We start from the raw sequence: 9,001 nt of genomic DNA, 5'->3' as shown, positions 1-9,001 counted from the left end.
CCTTTTACTCTGTGCTTCTCTCCCCTCTACCCTCTGGACCCTGTCAGCACGTTCTGTATTTCAATGTCTTTGGTTACATTTTGCTTGCTTGTTTGTTTTGTTGTTTACATTCCTGTTAAAGGTGATATCATATGGTATTTGTCTTTCACTGCCTGGCTTATTTCGCTCAGCATAATGCTTTCCAGCTCCATCCATGATGTTGCAAAGGGTAGGAGCTCCTTCTTCCTTTCTGCAGCATAGAATTCCATTGTGTAAATGTACCATAGTTTTCTGATCCAGTCATCGACCGATGGGCATTTAGGTTGCTTCCAACTCTTGGCTATTGTAAATTGTGCTGCTATGAACATCGGGGTGCATAGGTTCTTTTGGATTGGTGCTTCAGGGTTCTTAGGATATACTCCTAGCAGTGGAATTGCTGGGTCAAAAGGCACATCCATTTTTAGTTTTCTTAGAAAATTCCATACTGCTTTCCATAGTGGTTGTACCAGTCTGCAATCCCACCAACAGTGGACTAGGGTGACTCTTTTTTCTTAATGCATTTTGCAAGTTTTTCCTACTTTAGTCTAAAAACGTTGTGTTTCCCAAAAGCTCAGTCCTCTTTCCTATTTATACTTACTTGTTTGGTAATCATACGCAGTCACAGTGCTTCAGTTATAATCTACATCATGGCTCAGACCTCTTCTCTGACTTTCAGACAGCTATCACCAATTGCTTTTTGGATATCTTCACTTCGATGTCAAGTAGTCACTAAAGCTTTACATATTCAAACTCAGTTCCCATTATTATTCCCCAATAACTTTTTTTCTTGAAGTCTTAGCCATTTGAGTTAATTTCAGTGACTTTTGTCAAAGGTTTTGACTTCATCTATGACTGTTCACATTTTCTCACACTTCATCCATCAGCAAATCTTGTTGCATTAACTTCAAAATATATCCAGATTTTAACATTTCTACTACTTCACTACTACCACCTTGGTCCAAGTCACAATCATTTCTTTTCTAAATTAATAAAGTAACATTTTAATTAATCATTCTATTTCCATTCTTAATCTCTTAGTCTTTTCTTCACATAGCACAAAGAGTGATCTTGATAAAACCTGTCAGATAGTGTCATTTCTCCTCTTAAAAGGAGAAAAAGCCTTCAATGGCTTTCCAGAGTAAGTTAAAGTTCTTACTATGACAAGAAAACTATACAAGCTATCCTTCCTTTCCTCTGACATTATCTCCTACTAGCCTTCTCTAGTTCTCTCCAAAATGCACTTCCTTGCTGTTCCTTGAACATATCCAGTATGTTCTTGACTCAAGGGCCTTTATAGTTATAATTACTTCTCTGGGATGCTTTTCCTCTAGACAGTAGCATGGTTCATTTCCTCACTTTACCTCAATGCACATATGTTTCCAGGTCAGTGAGGCCTTCCTTGTCTATCACATTCAAAGTGAAGAATCTTCCCTGGCCAGGTGGCTCGATTGGTTGAAGCATCCTTTCATACACCAAAAGATTGCAGGTTCAATTCCCAGTGAGGATGTATATCTAGGTTGTGTGTTTCAGCCCCAGTTGTGGTGTGTACAGGAGGCAACCAATTGATGTTTCTCTCCCTCTCTCTTTCTCTCTCTCTCTCAATCTGTTCCTCTCTGTCTCCCTTTCTCTCTCTAGAATCAATAAACACATCCTTGGAAAAAATGAAGAATTTACTCCATTATTCTAAATTCTTATTCTTTGTTTTATTTTTATCCTTATCATTTAGCATACTCTAATGCATTAAATTTTATTTATTTATCATGCTCAATGTAGGTCTTTCCAAGTAGAATGTAAGTATACATTCATAGAGTTTACATGCAGAGATTTTTGCCTGCATTTTTTTCTAAGTGTGGAACAGTACCTGAGATGAAGTAGGCTCTAATTTGTTAAACAAAGGAAATAATGTATGTATTCTTTCATTAATCTTTATTTTCTTTCCTTCATTATCTGTGTTTATTTTCATAGAATGCCATTTATACTGATCTTTAAACTTGTAGATACATGTTCTGTATCTATCATGCTCTCTTATATTTCCTTTTGTTATGGGGAATTACATCCCCAGAATAGTTGGCTTCAAGTTTCTGGTTCACTGATGCACTGATTCACTCTTGTTATCCTATTTAACAAGTTCATTAACTAAAAATGTTTTACAGTAATTTTAAAAAACTTAAGCCTTGTATTTGTAACTTTGTGTTTGATTTGCTATTATCCTATTCCAGAAGCTACAGACCTTCATAGAAACTTTGCTTTAGAAGTTCTAGCTCTGATTGCAGAATATTTGATATTACAAGATATTTTAAACTAAACTCACAAATTAATTAATACTTAAGATTGAGTCATCTTTAACAATAATGCACTTACTTTGAGTAAAACTAAAGACTTAGGAATCAAGATGCTGAAATAACACCTTTGCATACAAAGATTCAAGAGCCATTTTAACTTTCCTTGAACACAAAAAGGAAGTATTTCAGACATAAGGAGTTTGTCATTGATATTATTTTCTCTAAAGAGGAATAGGGAATAAAAGAAATGTGTACCTTTAAAAACTTTGGACCTTGGTGCTATCCTGGGGTTTAGATGAACCTGAGATTGAAGATGAAAAGGTTTGAGGTCGATCAATGGTTTGTCTTTTCAAACAAATAATTCTAATCTTACAATTACCAAGTTCCAGAAAGAAAAATTCTATTACATAAGCTGGAAGAGGAATCAAAAGCACCACATCCATCACATCCATTATAGCATACTTCATGAAAAGATAAAGACTCATGACTTTAAATGAAATTTCAAAACCAGCAAGAAAAAAATTGGATTTAAATTTTAGAACTAATCTGACACTTGACATCAATAGGTAGGAAGACACATTTCTTATCACTAGGACATTTTATTAGATCCTTATAAAATGAGCTTACTTATATTTTAAATATAATATGCTTTGCTTTCCCAAACTTTTACCAAGGTACTTTCCTTCTTAGTTGGCCTCACAGGGGAGACTGGAATTAATATCAACTTTGAATGTGAAATATGTATATTTTAATTTTTACTTACTGGGATAATCACCACTCATTTTGTCATTGATAAATCATAAGACCAATTGTAATAAACACAAGTAGAATTCAAGTTGCACTTCCTATTAACACATGCAAGATTGAAATTGACCATGAAATGTTGTATAATTAATTCATTAGTAATTATCCACAACTGATATTCTCTATAATTATAGTCAAGAACCACATTTAATTTAATAATCTTAATTTAATGACCATCTGTAATGAGAGGGTTTTGCCCCCTACTTTTATTTGATTCTCTTTTTTTCTTTACATGGCATAAACCCAAGGTATGACTTTCTATAATAAATCAAAACTGACTCTGGTTTATAGAAAACATTACAAATATACACTTGGAAATGAATCTAGGAAATAACTCATTAATCAAAAAGCATTTCTAGCCCTGGCTGGTGTAGCTCAGTGGATTGAACGCGGGCCTGTGAACCAGACAATCGCGGTTCGATTCCCAGTTCGGGCACATGCCTGGGTTGCAAGTCAGTTCCCAGCTGGGGACTCACGAGAAGCAACCATACATTGACATTTCTCTCCTTCTCTCCTTCCTTTCCCCTCTAAAGATAAATAAATAAAAATCTTTAAAAAAAGCATTTCTACATACAGAAGGAATTCCAATTAAATCACTTCAAATATTTCATGAAACAAATTGAGTGAGCCCACCATCACCTTGGTATGAACAATTGGTGTAGAAACTGACCCTTGTAGGTTGTTTCTTAACCCTGACACCAACCTGTTTGTTATAAAGGGCAGAATGAACAGATGACAATCAGAGAACTAGTAGCACAGATAATTTTTTAAAGTATTTTCATTTCATCTCTATCTCAAATATGAACCATTAAGAAAAATAACTATGACTAGTACCCCAATAGACTATCTACAAATAAAATACAATAATCATTATACAGTATATTGTAGCTCCATAGATGGTGGGAATTTTAATTTTGAGACCAAAGGCAATGAATTACCAGTGTCAAATTCTTTACTTGCTGTGCCCACACTAACAGAAGTTATGTGAACTGTTTGTGCTACTGGAATAATTGTGATAACACCAATAATAGCATTATTGACAGTATTCAAGATTTACTAAGCTTCTTCTATGTGCAAAACATACTGCTCAGCACGTTAGAAAAATAATTTTACTTAACCTGTACAATAGCCTTATAGAGTAGAAAATATCATCCCGATTTTACAAATGGGAAAAAAAATCTCTGAGGCTCATGTAGGTTAAGTAGTTTACTTGGATTTCACAAGTTTAAAAAACAGAAGTTGTGGCTCTCTTTGCCACTTTTACTGTGAGGATGAAGACCACTTTCAGCAATCAGACTGTCCACATCCCAAGAAATACCCATTCTGAAGGGATGCACAGTTTTTGTGATGGGCCTGAGGCACCCTGTGGAGAGACTTCAATCACACCAATGTAGAACTCAGTCACCCTGAAAGAAAAAGAAGGGGTTCTGGGTTGACAGATGGTGGGGCTATCCACCATTTGCACCATCTGCAGTCATGCACAAAACATGATCAAGGGTGTCACCCTGGCCTTTCATTACAAGATGAGGTCTGTGTATGTTCACTTCTCCATCAATGTCCTTATTCAGGAGAGTGATTCTCTTGTTGAAATCAAATTTTGGGGCAAAAAATGCACCCACAGGGTTCAGATGAGGTCAGGTGTTGTTTTTTCAGTATCTCAAGCTCAGAAAGATGAGTTGACTATTGAAGAAAACAATATTGAACTTGTATCAAATTCTACTGCCTTGGTTCAGCAAACCACAACAATTAAAGACAAAAATATCAGAGAAATTTTGTATTGTATCTATGTTTCTGGAAAAAGAAACAGTTCAGGAGGCTGATAAATAAGATCCAAGTTGTCTAGCTATAGAAACAGCAAGATGCCAAATGATTCCTCAGACTTATTTGTGAAATTTTAAAGATGCAGGCATTGCACAAGCCACCATTGCCCCAGAGCTTCCTGTGCCCAGCCATGGTCAGCCCCACTGTGATCTTAGACATAGCTGCTGATGGAGAGCCCTTGGGCTGTGTCTCCTTCAAGCTGTTTGCAGACAAGTTTCCAAAGACAGCAGAAAACTTTCATGCACTGGGGAGAAAGAATTTGGTTAGAAAGGTTCCTGCTTTCACAGAATTATTCTGGGATTTATGTGCCAGGGTAGTGACTTTGCATGCCACAGTGACACAGGTGGGAAGTCCATCTATGGGGAGAAATTTAATGATGAGAATTTCATCCTGAAGCACACAGGTCCTGGCATCTTGTCCATGGCAAATGCTGGACCCAACACAATGGTTCCCAGTTTTTCATCTGCACTCCTAAGACTGCGTGGCTGAATGGCAAGCATGTGGTCTTCCACCAGGTGAAAGACAACATAGATGTTGTGACAGCCATGGAGAACTATGGGTCTAGGAATGGCAGAAGCAGCCAGAAGATCACCATTACTGACTGCGGACAAGTCTAATAAATTTGACTTGTGTTTTATCTTAACCACCAGACAATTCCTTCTGTAGCTTGGGAGAGCACGCCTTTACCCTCATCTGCATGGAATGTTCTATAACCTTCATGCTCCCACCCCAGTTCATTTGGTCCCATATTTTCCTTCCAATTCTACATGGATTGCAGAGTTAAGTTTATGATTATGAAAGAAAAGCTAAATAGTCAAAAATAAAGATGCAATAAAAGCGATATATTGATTTGAGAAAAATAAAAAAAAACCCCAGAGGTTGTGGAAGGGGGGCACAAATTTATAAAATACCACACCTTAAAATTTTGGCAAACTCATGAAAAGTTTTCAAAACATATCACTATGTGTAAGGAAAAATCCCTGGGGATTCTTTAAGAGTATAATGGTATAAATGTGTAGCATATACAGCTAGGATAGAAGATGATGTCCATATTTTGGTTGAGAAATTTAGATATGTACTATAGTTGTAAAACAACTGAGTCAGCAAAACTTTTATGGTTCTATCCAGTATTCTAGTTAAAAACAAAAAACAGGTCACTCATGGAGAAGACCAATGCATGGTAGGAACAATGGTTTGTAGAGTATCGCTTCACAAAGTCCCCTTCTACTGCAATCACTTGCTTCAGTCCCTCATTCTTACCTAGACCATTATAACTATCTCCTTACTGGTCTTTGCCGACTGTGTCTTCTTTTGTAATCTGTCTTATACACTAGCACTAGCTTAATCTTCCTAAAGTACAGTTGTAACAATATCCTTCTCATGGCCAAAAATCTTCAATGATGTTTGACTACCTAGAAATAAAGGAAAATATCTAATCCATTTATTTGTATATTTCTTGAACTTTCATTTTATAGATGTATATCGAATGCCTGATATTGCCCCCACACACACGACTTGGTGCTGGTTGATACATTTTTTAATAGCAGAACATCACAAAAGTTTATTTCAGATATAACAGTGATGTAAATAAGTTTAATTTTTTTAAGATTTTATTTATTTATCTTTAGAGGGGAAGGGAAGGAGAGAAGGAGAGAAATATCAATGTATGGTTGCCTCTCGTGAGTCTCCCACTGGGAACTGGCCTGCAACCCAGGCATGTGCCCTGACTGGGAATCGAACCACGATCGTGTGGTTCGCAGGCCCGCACTCAATCCACTGAGCTATACCAGCCAGGGCCAAATAAGTTTAATTTTTAACTGCACCAAGTAAACTTAGCCATTTAAATACTTTAATAGTTATTCCCTCTTAAAAACTGAGGGAGTTTTTCTTTTCTGCCCTACATATGATGGTACCCAATAGTTCTGTTTTTGAAGAACTTTCAAGTGATGAGTAAACTGCCTTGGGGATATTTCAGAACTTCTTTCTCCAAATAAAAACTAATCTGGACAAATTATATATTGCATAGATTTCTCTGCAAAGTTTTTTTCTTTAGAACCCAAATGCAATTGGCATCCAGTAGAAATTTTTACCTTTGCCCCACAGTAAAAATTATTTGTCCTGAAAAAATATGACAGATCTATTCTGTGATTATTGCATTAATAGAATTATTTTACCTCTATGATAATTTTCATTATATTTCAAAATAATCAACTCAATATGAGACATTATTTCAGTTTTTACTGACTCATAAACATATGAACTAGTGCCCAGCTTCCACCTCTTCTATAGCCTCCTTCTCCAGAAGTGGAGGGAATTATTTAATGCAAGTCTGATGTAGGACACTTAACCTTTTACAAACATTTACAATTTAGGTTTAAGCCATTGACTAGTGTGGAAAAAGAAACACTATAATGATAGAGAGCCTACACATTTAATTTAAAATTTAATATTTTTCCTCCTTAAATAACATGTACTTAATTGTCATGTGGCAGTTATTCAGTTTTCAATGTCCTTATTTAGGGATACATTCATAAGAGTGATTAGATAGCCCACATGAAATAGAAATAGAGTCAATGTCATCTCAGAAAATTCATTTATATATCAAAATCTATTTTGATATCTAAAAGTTTACAAAAAGGCTATATTCTTCAAACTAATTAGGCCTTCTGTAACTTGAGCGAGCACTCTTCTCTTGGCAAGAACAAGCTGAAGCTTATCCATGAAAGTAAAGGTGCTTAATGCTAAACTTTCTTCTCAGCTCAGATTTAGACTGCTGAAGAAACTGATAACCCAAGAATCCCGCATGGTCTTTCTACATTTTTTTCTATTTTAAGATTAAACCCCTATAAACCTATTCATTAACTATTTTCCTATTCTCTATTATTCTTGGCACTCAATTAAGACTGGAGAAGTCTATTGTACTTTGTACTTTCACATTCTCAAATAAGAAGTTAAGATTATAAAATGTGCACAAACATTCTGTAAAATAACTTTGTCACTTAACATATTTGGAGAAATGAGATTTCCACAGCAGAATTAACATAGAGGATAAATATCATGAATCAACCTTTCTTTTAAAGTCAAATGACAGAATCTTCAAACTCTGTGCATTGTTTGAAAGTCTAATGAGATCATTTGCTAGGCCATCCGTATTGGCAAAGCAGAAGAATTTAAATACTGGAGATGGGACTATGGAGGAAAATAAGAAACTATCAGCTGTTTCCTGTCTTACAAGAAGTTACCAGTTCATCAAAACCATTCCTTATTCATCAGAAAATGATCTGGCCTAAACCAGGCCTGTCAGTTGAAGAAGCTACTTGTTTATTTTAACATTGCTGTTACATCTGAAATAAACTTATGTGATGTTCTGGTATTTTTTTTAAAAAATCTATTACCCAGCACCAAGTAGTGTGTGAGCTATATCAAGCACTCAATAAATATCTGTAAAATGAAAGTTCAAGGAATATACAAATAAATAGATTATATTTTCCTTTATTTCTAGGTAGTAGGATGTCACTGAAGATTTTGGGGCAGGGAAAAGATATTTGCATTAGTAACACTTCTAGAGTTTCACTTTTCCAAGAATAGAAGTAATATGTTTAAGAATTATCCCTCCCCCAAATCCTTAAAATCAATAGCATAGCCACAGAAGGTAAGCAAATCTGGGATGTTCTGCAACAGAAAAGCAACAGCACAGCTTTTTTATTCTAAAAAACACTTTATATATTCTTTCCTATACAGTAAAATGCTCAGTGGCTATACTTTTAATAGCCTGCATTAGCTGACATCAAATGCATTTATAGTGCTACAAGTCCATCTAAGCTTCCTTTCAGGTATATGTTAATATGTTCAAGAGAGAAGACCTGTGTCAGCATTCTTTAAGAGCATTGACCTATAAGGATATCAACTACCTTTTTAAGGTTAGACTAACTGCTGTGGGTTTACTGAAGAAAAAGGATGGGAGGGGAAAAAAGTAAGTCACAAGAAACCTCTTTAGGCCAGTTAAAAGCCATTAACTCTACTTGGGATATTTAAAAATTTAATGTCACTGGCTCACACTCTAAAAGTTAATGGCA

General features: G+C 35.5%; 1 pseudogene; it reads left to right on the top strand.

The window, feature by feature from the left end:
• Nucleotides 1-5,055: 5,055 nt before the first annotated feature.
• On the top strand, nucleotides 5,056-5,542 carry LOC118996765 (peptidyl-prolyl cis-trans isomerase A-like; annotated as a pseudogene).
• Nucleotides 5,543-9,001: the final 3,459 nt, after the last annotated feature.

This window comes from Sturnira hondurensis, unplaced genomic scaffold (assembly GCF_014824575.4).
Source record: "Sturnira hondurensis isolate 20B ecotype Veracruz unplaced genomic scaffold, ASM1482457v3 Scaffold0011652, whole genome shotgun sequence".
Classification (NCBI taxonomy): Eukaryota; Metazoa; Chordata; class Mammalia; order Chiroptera; family Phyllostomidae; genus Sturnira; species Sturnira hondurensis.
The sequence above is the reverse complement of the archived record's forward strand: the minus strand, read 5'-3'. Positions and strand labels throughout refer to the sequence as shown.